This window comes from Notolepis coatsorum (genome assembly GCF_963971535.1).
Source record: "Notolepis coatsorum genome assembly, chromosome: 10".
In the NCBI taxonomy this organism is placed as follows: Eukaryota; Metazoa; Chordata; class Actinopteri; order Aulopiformes; family Paralepididae; genus Notolepis; species Notolepis coatsorum.
Window position 1 is genome coordinate 49,986,619 of NC_140174.1, and position 11,523 is coordinate 49,998,141.

Consider the following 11,523-nt stretch of genomic DNA (forward strand, 5'->3'; position numbering starts at 1 on the left):
CAGCTAAATGACTAAATGTAAATGTAAAATGTATATATATACAGATCCAGCTCTTAAAAATCAAATCTCTACTGCAAGGGCACAGCATCGTTAACGCCTTGTTAACAGCACTGCCAGGTTAATGGTGCATGATTACTGCACTAGCAGAGCAGAGCAGAGCTCAGAGTCCTGAGAGCATCTATATATATTTGTTTAAACAACAACAAACAACAACACAATATCAACATCAACAGTAACAACAACAATAATAATAATAATAATAATAATAATAATAATAATAATAATAATAATAATAATAATAATAATAATAATAATAATAATAATAATAATAATAATAATAATAATAATAATAATAATAATAATAATAATAATAATAATAATACTAATAAGAGAGATAATTGACAATATCAAAACATGCTAGGGCTGTACCGAATAGTTCGAAGCTTCGTTCATAATGTTGACATTTTTATTTTTTTTTACCTTTTTTATTTGCCAAGGTATGGCGAGTGCCATACCTTGCCATACCAAATGGACGCCCCTGGGCCTGTCCCACCCCAACCACCCGAGCTGTTGATATCTCCAAATAAATAACGTCTAGCAATGTCAGGGACCAGTGGACCAGTGAATTACCGTGAGATTCTCAGGTTCTTTCCATCTCAAGTTTTTTGGCTGCTGTAACGCCTGCCAGAATAATTATTTTCTGTTGTATGGATGTTGGTAGTGAAGATATATCGTTTAGAAATAATGTTGCTGCCGTGAGTGGAATCGATATGTTACAGATGCCCGAGAGTCTAGCTGCTATACAGTAGATTTCCAGAAATGGGCAACTGGTGGGAAATCTCAGACAATATGTGTAACTGAGGGGTACAATTCCCTGACTGTATTGATAAGTATGGTATCATTAAACCACTACCGCTTTATGTACTTTAATTACTGGCCATACAGTACACGATATCTAAGTATGATGAACACTTTCCCACATATGAAATCAGGTCCACACAAAGGTAATAGTCAAATATTTAATATATAGCAAAGGGTACATATAATAGTTACTGATTACATTTATGATTTGAATGCACTTGTAAGGCAAATGAGTATTCGTAGGCAAATCAACACTGAATGTCCAATCTCTGGTTACACAGGAAGCAAGTATACAACCTGGCTCTTAGGGAATTATAACGATGGTCACTTAATGATTATAGCTGGATAATATACTGAAGGGGTCCCGCCGGTTGTAAGCCAGTAGGGGGGGTAGGAGAGCCGTCGGCTGTATCCCGTCTGGTCAACGATTTCTAGGGAGAATTCAGGTACAGAACACAGTGCCCGTAGAATCTTGATCCGCAGATTAATACACTTGGGCTCTCTTGTAGACGATAGCTGTAGCTGTAGCTTTAGGTCCACAACGAAGAAGAAGCGAGGCGACCTCAGTCTGGTCTGAGAGCCGTCTCACCTTGGCTCCTCTCGGGGTAGATCCAACACTCACCGGTGTTGGCGATTATCCGCTCCACAAATCAAAGCACCAAAGCAAATGGATATTCCATGCCGTATAGGGCTCAGCGGTCGTCGGGGTAGGTAATCCAATGTGCAGGTCCACTCGTCCTCGCCTAGAACTCCTCGGATGAAAGCACCACGTGTGGTCTGCCCAACCTGGTTAAGACTCTAGATAACGCGAGGAAGCGATGGGGGTGCTGCTCACTTTAGAATTCTAACCGTACGATGCACCATACATAATAGACTATTATTACTTAATAGAAATACGGTGCCAAACTCTGGCAATTCAGCTATTAATTCGCACGAGGTCTCAATGCTATTCTAAGGCCAAACAGGCCGTACTACACCGCACGCGGTATCGTGGGGTGAGGCTTCACGTCTTGTTACTTAGTTGGGTAGAAGGGTAAAGGACTAAGAGGAATTCTACATTTCTTGCGCCATATTTATATGCACGGTGGACAAGTAGTGCCGCTCTGCTTTCGGTAGCCGTATTCCTGCGCGGAGCTGGGGCTAGTAAGGGCATGTCTCGTCGGTACCTTTGAACTTGAACGCCAGGGGCTTGTCCCTGGCGCCTGGTCCTTTTGTCCAATAAGAGAATGAACTATTATGGGCTGTAGTAGAATAAAGGGATATTCCGTGTATATGTACAAGGAATATACAAGGGATATCAAACGATATACAAATACTATTCAATATATATCCATAAATAAATATATATATTCGGTTTAATCTGATCCTTCACAACAATATGCATATATGTGACGGTGGCTCTTAGTGCACCGGGAAATTCGGGAGTCCGCTACCAGTCCCATAGCAAACAGTTTCCTAGGTGTGAGATATGTCCTATGAATATCATTTAAATAAATTTGTTGGTGATTAGGGTTGCGGGAGGCTAATATAGCATTTGTCCAAACGTTGTCCCAGTCAAACTCAGGGTCTAACTCTGGGATGTCCCCTCGCCAGACTGTATCTAATGTAAATTTTTTATATGTGGATTTGATTAAACGTATATAAAAATCTGAGACAAACCCTCTTGTGGTTGTCCTGTCGCCGATAAGCCCGACAAAGGGGTGTGGGTGCAACGCCTGAACCCACGGTACACCGTGGGCCCTGAACGCCGACCTTATCCAACCGGATCTATCCCATCACGCATTGAAGTCACCACCAACTATGAAAGCATATCCATTCAATTCTAACATAATTTTGGTGATTGTTTTATAGAACGCTGCATCAAATGTATTTGGAGCATATAATGCAATTAGTGCAATTTTTCTGTGAGAATATTCCACCTTTGCCATTGTTATCCTCCCCTCCATGTCCGACCATACTTCTAGGACCCTGATATCTAGATTGCGTCTTGTCACTATAGCGAGTCCTTTAGTTTTGCTGTTGGCAGAGGATGAGGAAATGACATGATATTGGCGGTTCGCCAACCTTGCCACGTCAGCTGACAATAAATGCGTCTCACTGAGAAAAGCTATGTCAATTTTCCTTATCTTTAACAGGCAAAGGATACTAGTGCGCTTGTGTGGTGTTCATCAACCCGTTCCTAACGTCCAAATCTGTTCTTACCCAGGTGTGTTGAATGATGAATCCCACTCATTCTAAACTGAAATGCGCGTTCTTGCGCAATCATTTGCATACAGACACGCCCTGCGGGCTCATTATAATACGAGAGCCGTGTGCAACACTTGGGTCTGCATTGCATGAGCGGATCCCCGTATTCAACAGGTAGCGCTGGAGCGCTTTGCGACGGAACAAAATGTTATCAGATTAAAATGTATTGTCATCATACAGCACCTATAGCTATATAGTGGAATAGACTGTATTAATATTCCATATTTATACCGTCTAGTTGCACGATTCTGGCCACCTCCCGCAGCGCGCACACACACAGACACACACGTACTGTATACAAAATGAATCGTTCCAGCAAACTAGGCTTTGTCAAGACTGAACGACTGTGCGCTTGTCAAGAGTCAATCGCGCAGTAGGTTGGGAAATACCGGTTAACGGTTAAGCAGCCACTCATCTGGCTGTGCAAAATAGATCTAGAGTCTGAAATATCTCCGCATAAAAGCCTGGCTGGCAGTGCGCATAGTACAGTGCGTGCTCCAAGTCAGACTGGATGGCACATCTCTCTCTCTCTCTCTCTCTCTCTCTCTCTCTCTCTCTCTCTCTCTCTCTCTCTCTCTCTCTCTCTCTCTCTCTCTCTCTCTCTCTCTATCTGTCTTTCTCTCTCTCTCTCTCTCTTTCTCTCTCTCTCAACTCCATTCTGAGAACGGAACGCAGTGCCCGTGATGCGGGCTTTTTTATTGAATTTTTTCATCTGGGTAAGAGTTTCTTATCTGGGTAAGAGTGCTCTTGACCACTCTTAGAATTTGGTCTTGCCTAAGAGAAAAGCTAAAATAAGAAAACATTGCTGAATCCCAGGTAAGAACTAAATAAGAAGAAATGCTAGTTAAGAACAAAATCTGTGCTTATATCGCTTCGTGAATGAGGCCCAATATCTTTACTTTACTTTACACTGGCTTACGTTGATCTTTAACGTTGAATATCGAGCTTGTATTGCCACATTTAGATGATGAATACAACGTTGAAGCTTGTAAAGGCATGATAAGCCGACAGAACAAATAACAACCGTGCACAGTTGTGGGCTGTTTCTCCCCTCCTCCCCTCCCATTTAGGTGTCCCTGAAACAAAACCAACATGTTTGTAACACAACAGGGTCATTACAATAGGCTGAAAATGTCCATCCTTTTCTTGTTTGCCTAAATAAAGTTAACCAATGGAAACACACACACACACACACCAACTTTCCCCTCACAGCTGATCGGAAAAAAACGTGCAAATGTACTTTTGCTGATCTGGACTGGTCCTCTGAGCTCCTCTCCAGTCTAACTGCTGCAGTGTTTAAATCCAAAATATTGATAAATCCTCTGCCATTGTTGTGTAACATGTAAGCTCTTCTCTAGAGTCTTCTTTCTCTGCTTCACGTGACGTTAAATCTACTCTAGAAGTGAAACTGAAACTGATAGTATACACCGGTGGGGGCGGTAGGCAATTAATTTACTCAGTGGATTCCTGAACACAGAATGACACCGGTATCACCGACTACCGCAGCAAGCTATAGGTGGAACTAAGTATAACTTAATAAACATTTATTCTATTTAATAATAATTATAAATATATAATAATTATTATAAATATTATTTTCCTGTTGTACCGAACCGTGACCCCAAAACCGAGGTACGTACCGAACCATGCCTAATAATAATAATAATAATAATAATAATAATAATAATAATAATAATAATAATAATAATAATAATAATAATAATAATAATAAATAATACATTCTCCACACCCTGCTAGTTATACAGTATGTGACACATGATGACAGGTCTCAGCAATCTATACCTCCAGCATATTACATGCCCTTGGAGATATCTGGTCAAAACACCAAGAAAAGACAGAGACAAAAAAACAACATTCACCTACATCTAGCCTGTAGCTAACATGTAGTACTCACAGATATTTGTGATGCAGTTGACCTGAAGTGGAACAGACAATGTGTCAGATGTCTGTTGAGGCCATACAATTATGTCAGTGTGGAGTGTCTTTATCTACACTTTTGAGTTGTGATCTTATTGAACTGTAGATGCTTCACCTTCTCAGCCACCACATCACTCATTCTACGCCAGCCATGAGAAAAGTCGGGTTAACTCGCCAACCGTTCAGCGCCAATCACGAGAAAACTCGGGTTTTAATCGTTATTTCTTTTATTAGCTATATCCATTCATTTTCATCCATCCAGCCTGATGTTATCATTGGGAATGGGTCTGAGCTCGCAAAAGGGCAAATACCGCCGCCTACGTCTTCCAGCTGGTATTGCACTCCATTGGAAATGGTGTAGTTTCCTTTCTGGGACGATCCGAGCCGTGCGGGCAGGGTTTAGGTGCTCAGGCGAGGTAGGCCTTTGCAACGATAGCATGGAACAGTAACCCCGCCCGCCCGTTCATGTGTAAGGCTCGGTAATGTGGGACGGACCTCCCCAAGCAGTATTTGGAATGGCGATCAGATAATTGGATTATTTCTTTTGCATTACATCAGATACAGAGTAAGAACACTATATATAAAATCTTGCATTGATCTGATATTTCTTTCTACCCCGATCGAAGCTGTCTCTGTGTGTGTGTGTGTGTGTGTGTGTGTGTGTGTGTGTGTGTGTGTGTGTGTGTGTGTGTGTGTGTGTGTGTGTGTGTGTGTGTGTGTGTGTGTGTGTGTGTGTGTGTGTGTGTGTGTGTGTGTGTGTGTGTGTGTGTGTGTGTGTGTGGCTGTGTGCCGTTGGGTGGGAAGAGGTGGCGGGGGAGCCCCACGGTCCAGGGCTCTTTTCATTCTTGCATGAGGAAGGATAATAATGATGATCTAGCGTTGATTTCAGGAAGATTCGATACTCAGGCGAAAAATGACAACGTGTTTAGTGTATTCCACTAAAGGGCTATTAGCGCGTCTTTTGCTGGAATTACTCAGAAGCACCCAAACAATATTCATATTCAAAACGGTATAAAACGGAAATGTACAGATGAAAAAAACAATCTGTTTCGTGGATGTTGACTGGAAGCAACTCACTGACAGTCGACGGGTGTATTTGATTTGATTTGATTTGATTTGAAGTCTTTATTTCGAACATGCAATGAATACAACAAACAATAACAAAAAGCAAAACAACTCAATCTGCATGTTCGAAAAGGAGTAGGAAGAAGTATACACTTATTTAATCCTACCCCTTTTCCACTACTCAAATGAGTGTACTATTTTAAAACATAAAAAAGAAAAAAAAATATATACATATATGCAAAACAAAAAACAAAAACTATATATGTATAAAATAAAATAAAATAGAAAACAAAATAAAAATGTAAACACCCGTGAATATCAAGTCCCTTCCTCATCCCTGTACCTTGTGAACATAATTTCCTTATACATCAGTTTGAATTGTCTCATGTTTGGACATTGCTTTAGCACCACATTTAGACTGTTCCACAGTTTCACTCCACATATCGAGATGCAGTGTTTTCTCATGGTAGTGCGTACGTTTAGCACCTTTAAATTGTGTTCTCCCCTCAGATTATAACCCCCCTCCCTATCAAAGAACAATTCTTGAATGTTTCTTGGAAGTGCATGACTTTTTGCTTTATACATTAATTGTGCCGTTTTAAATTCCACAAGATCATTTAACTTCAATGTATTTGACTCCAAAAACAATATGTATTAGACCCATAGATATAATATAAGATATCTTTTAAGCACTCGCAAGTGAACAAAGCGCCCCATTGACTTACAGCGCTGGCGTAATAGCGCCCTCTAGCGCATTAAGCGATGGCGCAGAATGAGTTAAGCAGGTAACCATCAATCTTGGTATCCAAGCTGATAAAATCACTGCATTCATTAATTAATTATCTTTAATGACCACCCAGCCAGGCTGGTGGAATTTGATTTCAGTGCAGCATGTTACAGCATTGTTCCAACATAGAACATATAGCATCACTTACATTACGTACATACTACATGCAGTTAAATACATAAATACACAATTACAAGACCTCAATATCAAAGTTCAGAGTTTATGTCCATGTCCATAGCAACAGAGGTAGGGGGGGGTTGTGGGGGGGGGGGGGGGGTGCTACAGGGAGTTCAGTGTCCGTATGTCAGTGGGGAAGAAGCTGTTTTTAAAGCAGGATGTTTTGGTGGTCAGGGATCTGTAGCGCCTCCCGGAGGGCAGCAACTGAAAGATGTGGTGTGCTGGGTGAGTGGGGTCAGAGATCATTTTTCTAGCTCTTCTAATTGTGCTTTGGCGGTGGAGTGATTCGAGAGATGGGAGGGGGGTGCGGATTATTTTGGAGGATTTATTGATTATTCTTTGGAGTTTGTTTTTGGAGTGAGTGTCCAGACTGCTGTACCAAACTGTTATGGAGAAGGTGAGGATGCTTTGAATGATGGTAGAAGCGGAGCAGGAGATTTTTTCTGACTCTGTATTTTTTGAGCTGGCAGAGGAAGAAGAGTCTTTGATTGGCTTTTTTGTGGATGTGGTCTGTGTTGGTTTTCCATTTGAGGTTATTGCTTATGTGGGTGCCGAGAAATTTGAAGGAGTCTGTGGTGATTATGGGTTTGCCGGAGATGGATATGGGGGTTTTGGGGTTTGGCTGGCCTCTGAAGTCGATGATGAGTTCTTGGGTTTTTGATGAGTTGAGGAGGAGGTTATTGTCTGTGCACCAGGTGATTGTGTGGTTGATTTGTGTACAGTATTCTGTTTCATTATTGTCTGTGATGAGGCCTATAAGGGTTGTGTCGTCTGCATATTTGTATATTTTGACGGAGTTGTGGAGGGATATGAGCAGGTTGGTGTATAGGGAGAAAAGCCACGGTGAAAGGATGCAGCCTTGGGGGGCTCCTGTGCTGAGATATAGGGGGTGGGATGTGATGTTGTTTATTTTGAGCTTCTGTTGTCTGTTGGAGAGGAAGCTATGGATCCAGTGACAGATGCAGGGGTCAATGTTCATGTCCAGTAGTTTATTGATGAGTTTGGCTGGGATGATTGTGTTGAATGCAGAACTGAAGTCCATGACCAGAATGCGGGCGTATGAGTTGCGGGTTTCCAGGTTGTGCAGCAGGTGATGAGTGGCTGTCTTGACTGTGTCTTCCACAGACCTGTTGGTTCTGTAGGCAAATTGATGTGGGTCCATGAGGGGGGTGGTGCTGGTTTTAAGGTGGGTGAGAATGATGCGTTCAAATGATTTCATTACTACGGATGTGAGGGCAATTGGTCTGTAGTCGTTAAGGCAGGAGATATTGTTGGATTTTGGTACAGGGATGATGGTGGACTGTTTGAAACATTGGGGGACTGAACAGTTATGGAGGGAGGTGTTAAAAATGTTGGTGAAGATGGGGGCCAGTTCTGCAGCACAGTGATGGAGGACAGATGAACTGATGTTATCTGGGCCTGCTGCTTTATTTTTCTTTATCCTCTTGATAAATAGTCTTTTCAGCCATATTTTCCTGAGCATTATTAGCAGTGAAGTGTTAATAATTCAATAATCCATAGGATTAGTAGATGAATAGCCAGTTCTTTATTTGTTTTAATTTGATGTGTACATGCTGATACATGTCATACAAGTAATATTCATACTTGTGTGGTGTATGCGTTTTGGTTACTCACCCAATATGTGTGTGTCTGGTGAACCCACAACATTGGGATTTTAAAACAATAAAGCCATAACCATTTATGTAAAAATACTTAATACTTAACATAATATGTTAACTGTTATCTCAATTACAACCAATAATTAATATGGTTAATATTAGCCATTTATCTCAGCTAGATCACATTTATAAATACAAGTGCTATTTGTTTTGTGTGATAATTTTTTTTTAAAACAGTATGAATGAAACAAGGTGGGGGCAGACAGTGAAGGTACACAGTGAACCTTTTTGCTTCATATTCACCATGTTTACTTGTTTTCACCTACAATTTCCACACGTTCGGGTCCAGTGTATAGTGCAAACTGTGCACCCAATGAAAACGTGTTATTTTATATGCTCGTCACAGAAAATGAGCCAAACCCAACGAGTCTCACTTCTCTTAGTAAACATTGAAATCAGGTCCCAGTGAGTCCACCAACCTGGGTGATGGTGAAGCAAATCCTGCACTCGTCCTTTTGGGGATCGTCTGAAACAGATCTCAGCCATGTATATTTCTTCTCTCTGTTGTATGAGAAAAGTCTTTTTTTCTTAGGAGTTGCCTCCATTTTCTCGCTTTGGGCGGTTTTTATTCTCCACTTCACTGATTGCCACTGTCTACATAAAACCGCATCATCACGCACCTGCATGCCACACTGACAGCTCGGGCTGACAGCTCGAGCTGCTCGGCTCGGCTGTGCATTGGTTTTTGACACAGACGAGGCATTAAATGAACAACATTTAAAACATAATTATTATTGTTTTTACCATGATCTTTGAAATGCGGGACATTGTTCTGTTGCAGCGCGACACGGGACAAACGTTCCATTATCAGGACTGCGAAACGCGGGACAGGTGGTCACACTGGTCACCCTAGCCTACTATGCCTTTTTTTTTTTTTTTTACATTTTGAAATTTTTTCTGGGGCACAGCTGATCAATACTGTGGCACGTGCCCCAGTAAAAGTGGTCTAAATACGCCGATGCCCCCCCCCCATTCAGCAAGGTCCCAACATGTTAGTGTCTGCATCCAGTAACATGAGAACAGAATGGAGTCGTTTATTAAAAAATAAACAACGACATAAAACAACTGTTATAGTGATCATACATACAGACACATAGCTTTACAATAACATATCAATCGTTAAATCAGAGCAGGTCCTTGGTGAAGTCAATGGCCCCTGTTCCGTGACCTTCTCTCACTTTGAACATTAATCAAAAGGAGTGAGTCACCGTGTTGCTAATGATAATGGTGATCAGCTGTCTCAAACAGTCCCAACTGGCAAGGCCATGCAGGACTCAAATGAAATCTGTCACACAACTCACCTTCTCCCTCCTCTAAGGCAGCAGGGTGGTGTAGTGGTTAACACTGTTGCCTCACAGCAAGAACGTCCAGGGTTCGATTCCCGCTTTGGGACCAGGTTTCCGCGATGCCAGGTACCCAGGTGGGGTATCTCCCAGGCCTTTCTGTGTGGAGTTTGCATGTTCTCCCCGTGCTCGCAAGGGTCCCCCCCCCCCCCGAAAGAGAAACCCAATGGAAAAATATGCACAACAGATCGCTGACGCTGTTGCGTCCCTGACGAAGACGGGCAGGAGCACTTGGATTGGTCCCCGGCTGCCCTTGGGGGGAAGGACGACGGGATGGGTTAACACATTGAGTGCCACGCCCCTTCCGGGAAGTGACCACTTCCGTGCCGCCCATTAACCCCATGTAAACGTAGTTGTAGTTTGTAGAACTAAACCTATATTTCATAGTATCGCTATGGGTCTAATAACACCCTTGAGTCTCATTGAGCTACTTCTGGTCAACGTGCAAGAAACAGATTATTTTTTCATCCGTACATTTCCGTTTGATACCGTTTTGAATATGAACATAGTCCGGCCGCTTCTGAGCAATTCCAGGGAAAAGACACGAAAACAGCGTTTTTGTGTAATTCAATAAACACGTTGTCATTTTTCGCCTGATTATCGGATCTTCCTGAAATCAACGCTAGATCATCACTATTATCCTTTGTGGTGCACGCATGCAATGTGGTTTAGACCGGCGCCCCCCCCCCCCCCCCCTCCTGCATCCCAACGGCAGAACAGCCAGACACATAAACACAATTATAGCTTCAATCGCAGTAGAAATAATATCAGATCAACGCAAGCTTTCATATATAGTGTCCTTACCTGGTCTCTGAAGTAATGAAAAAAAAAGAATCCAATAATCTCATTGCCATTCCAGTTATCCACAGCGATCGTGCCTCCGACGTTATTGGGCATTGCTCTTCAACGGGCGGGCGGGGTCAGTTGTCCCAGCCATCCCTATAAGCGTGTGTTTTCGCCGCAGCTCGGTATAAAAAATAAATGAACCCGTTTCTAACCGGGTGCATTACTGGCCTAAGGCGTTAGAGGGCGGTATAATACCGTCTGCTAGCTTAGACACACTCAGAACAGTATATGCACAAGGTGCCCCGCTGAATTATGAATGGATATAGATAATAAAAGAAATACCGTCACAGAAACGTAGATCTACGTTTCCGGCACTCAACGATCGGACGACAGAACCGTAGATCTACGTGAACGGCACTGAAAGTGTTAAGCGCAGAGCTCAATCGCATCGGCGACCCTGAGAAAGACAATGCATGTGTGTGTGTATATTCCTGTGTGTGTGTGCCGCACATTGCATGTCCCATGTCGTTGCATGCTGAATAAAGACGTCTCTAAAGAGGTCCTGCATTATATTATTATATTATATTATTATCCCCTGTCTCTCTCTCCTTCTATCTACATCTCACCCTTCCTCCCTCTT

General features: G+C 42.2%; 1 protein-coding gene across 1 annotated transcript in view; it reads left to right on the top strand.

Moving 5' to 3' along the window:
* The window catches only part of LOC311235570 (uncharacterized protein), a gene marked incomplete at its 3' end in the record, with an annotated part of 50,208 nt that overhangs the window by 38,354 nt on the left and 331 nt on the right, over window positions 1–11,523 (top strand). The window lies entirely within an intron of this gene.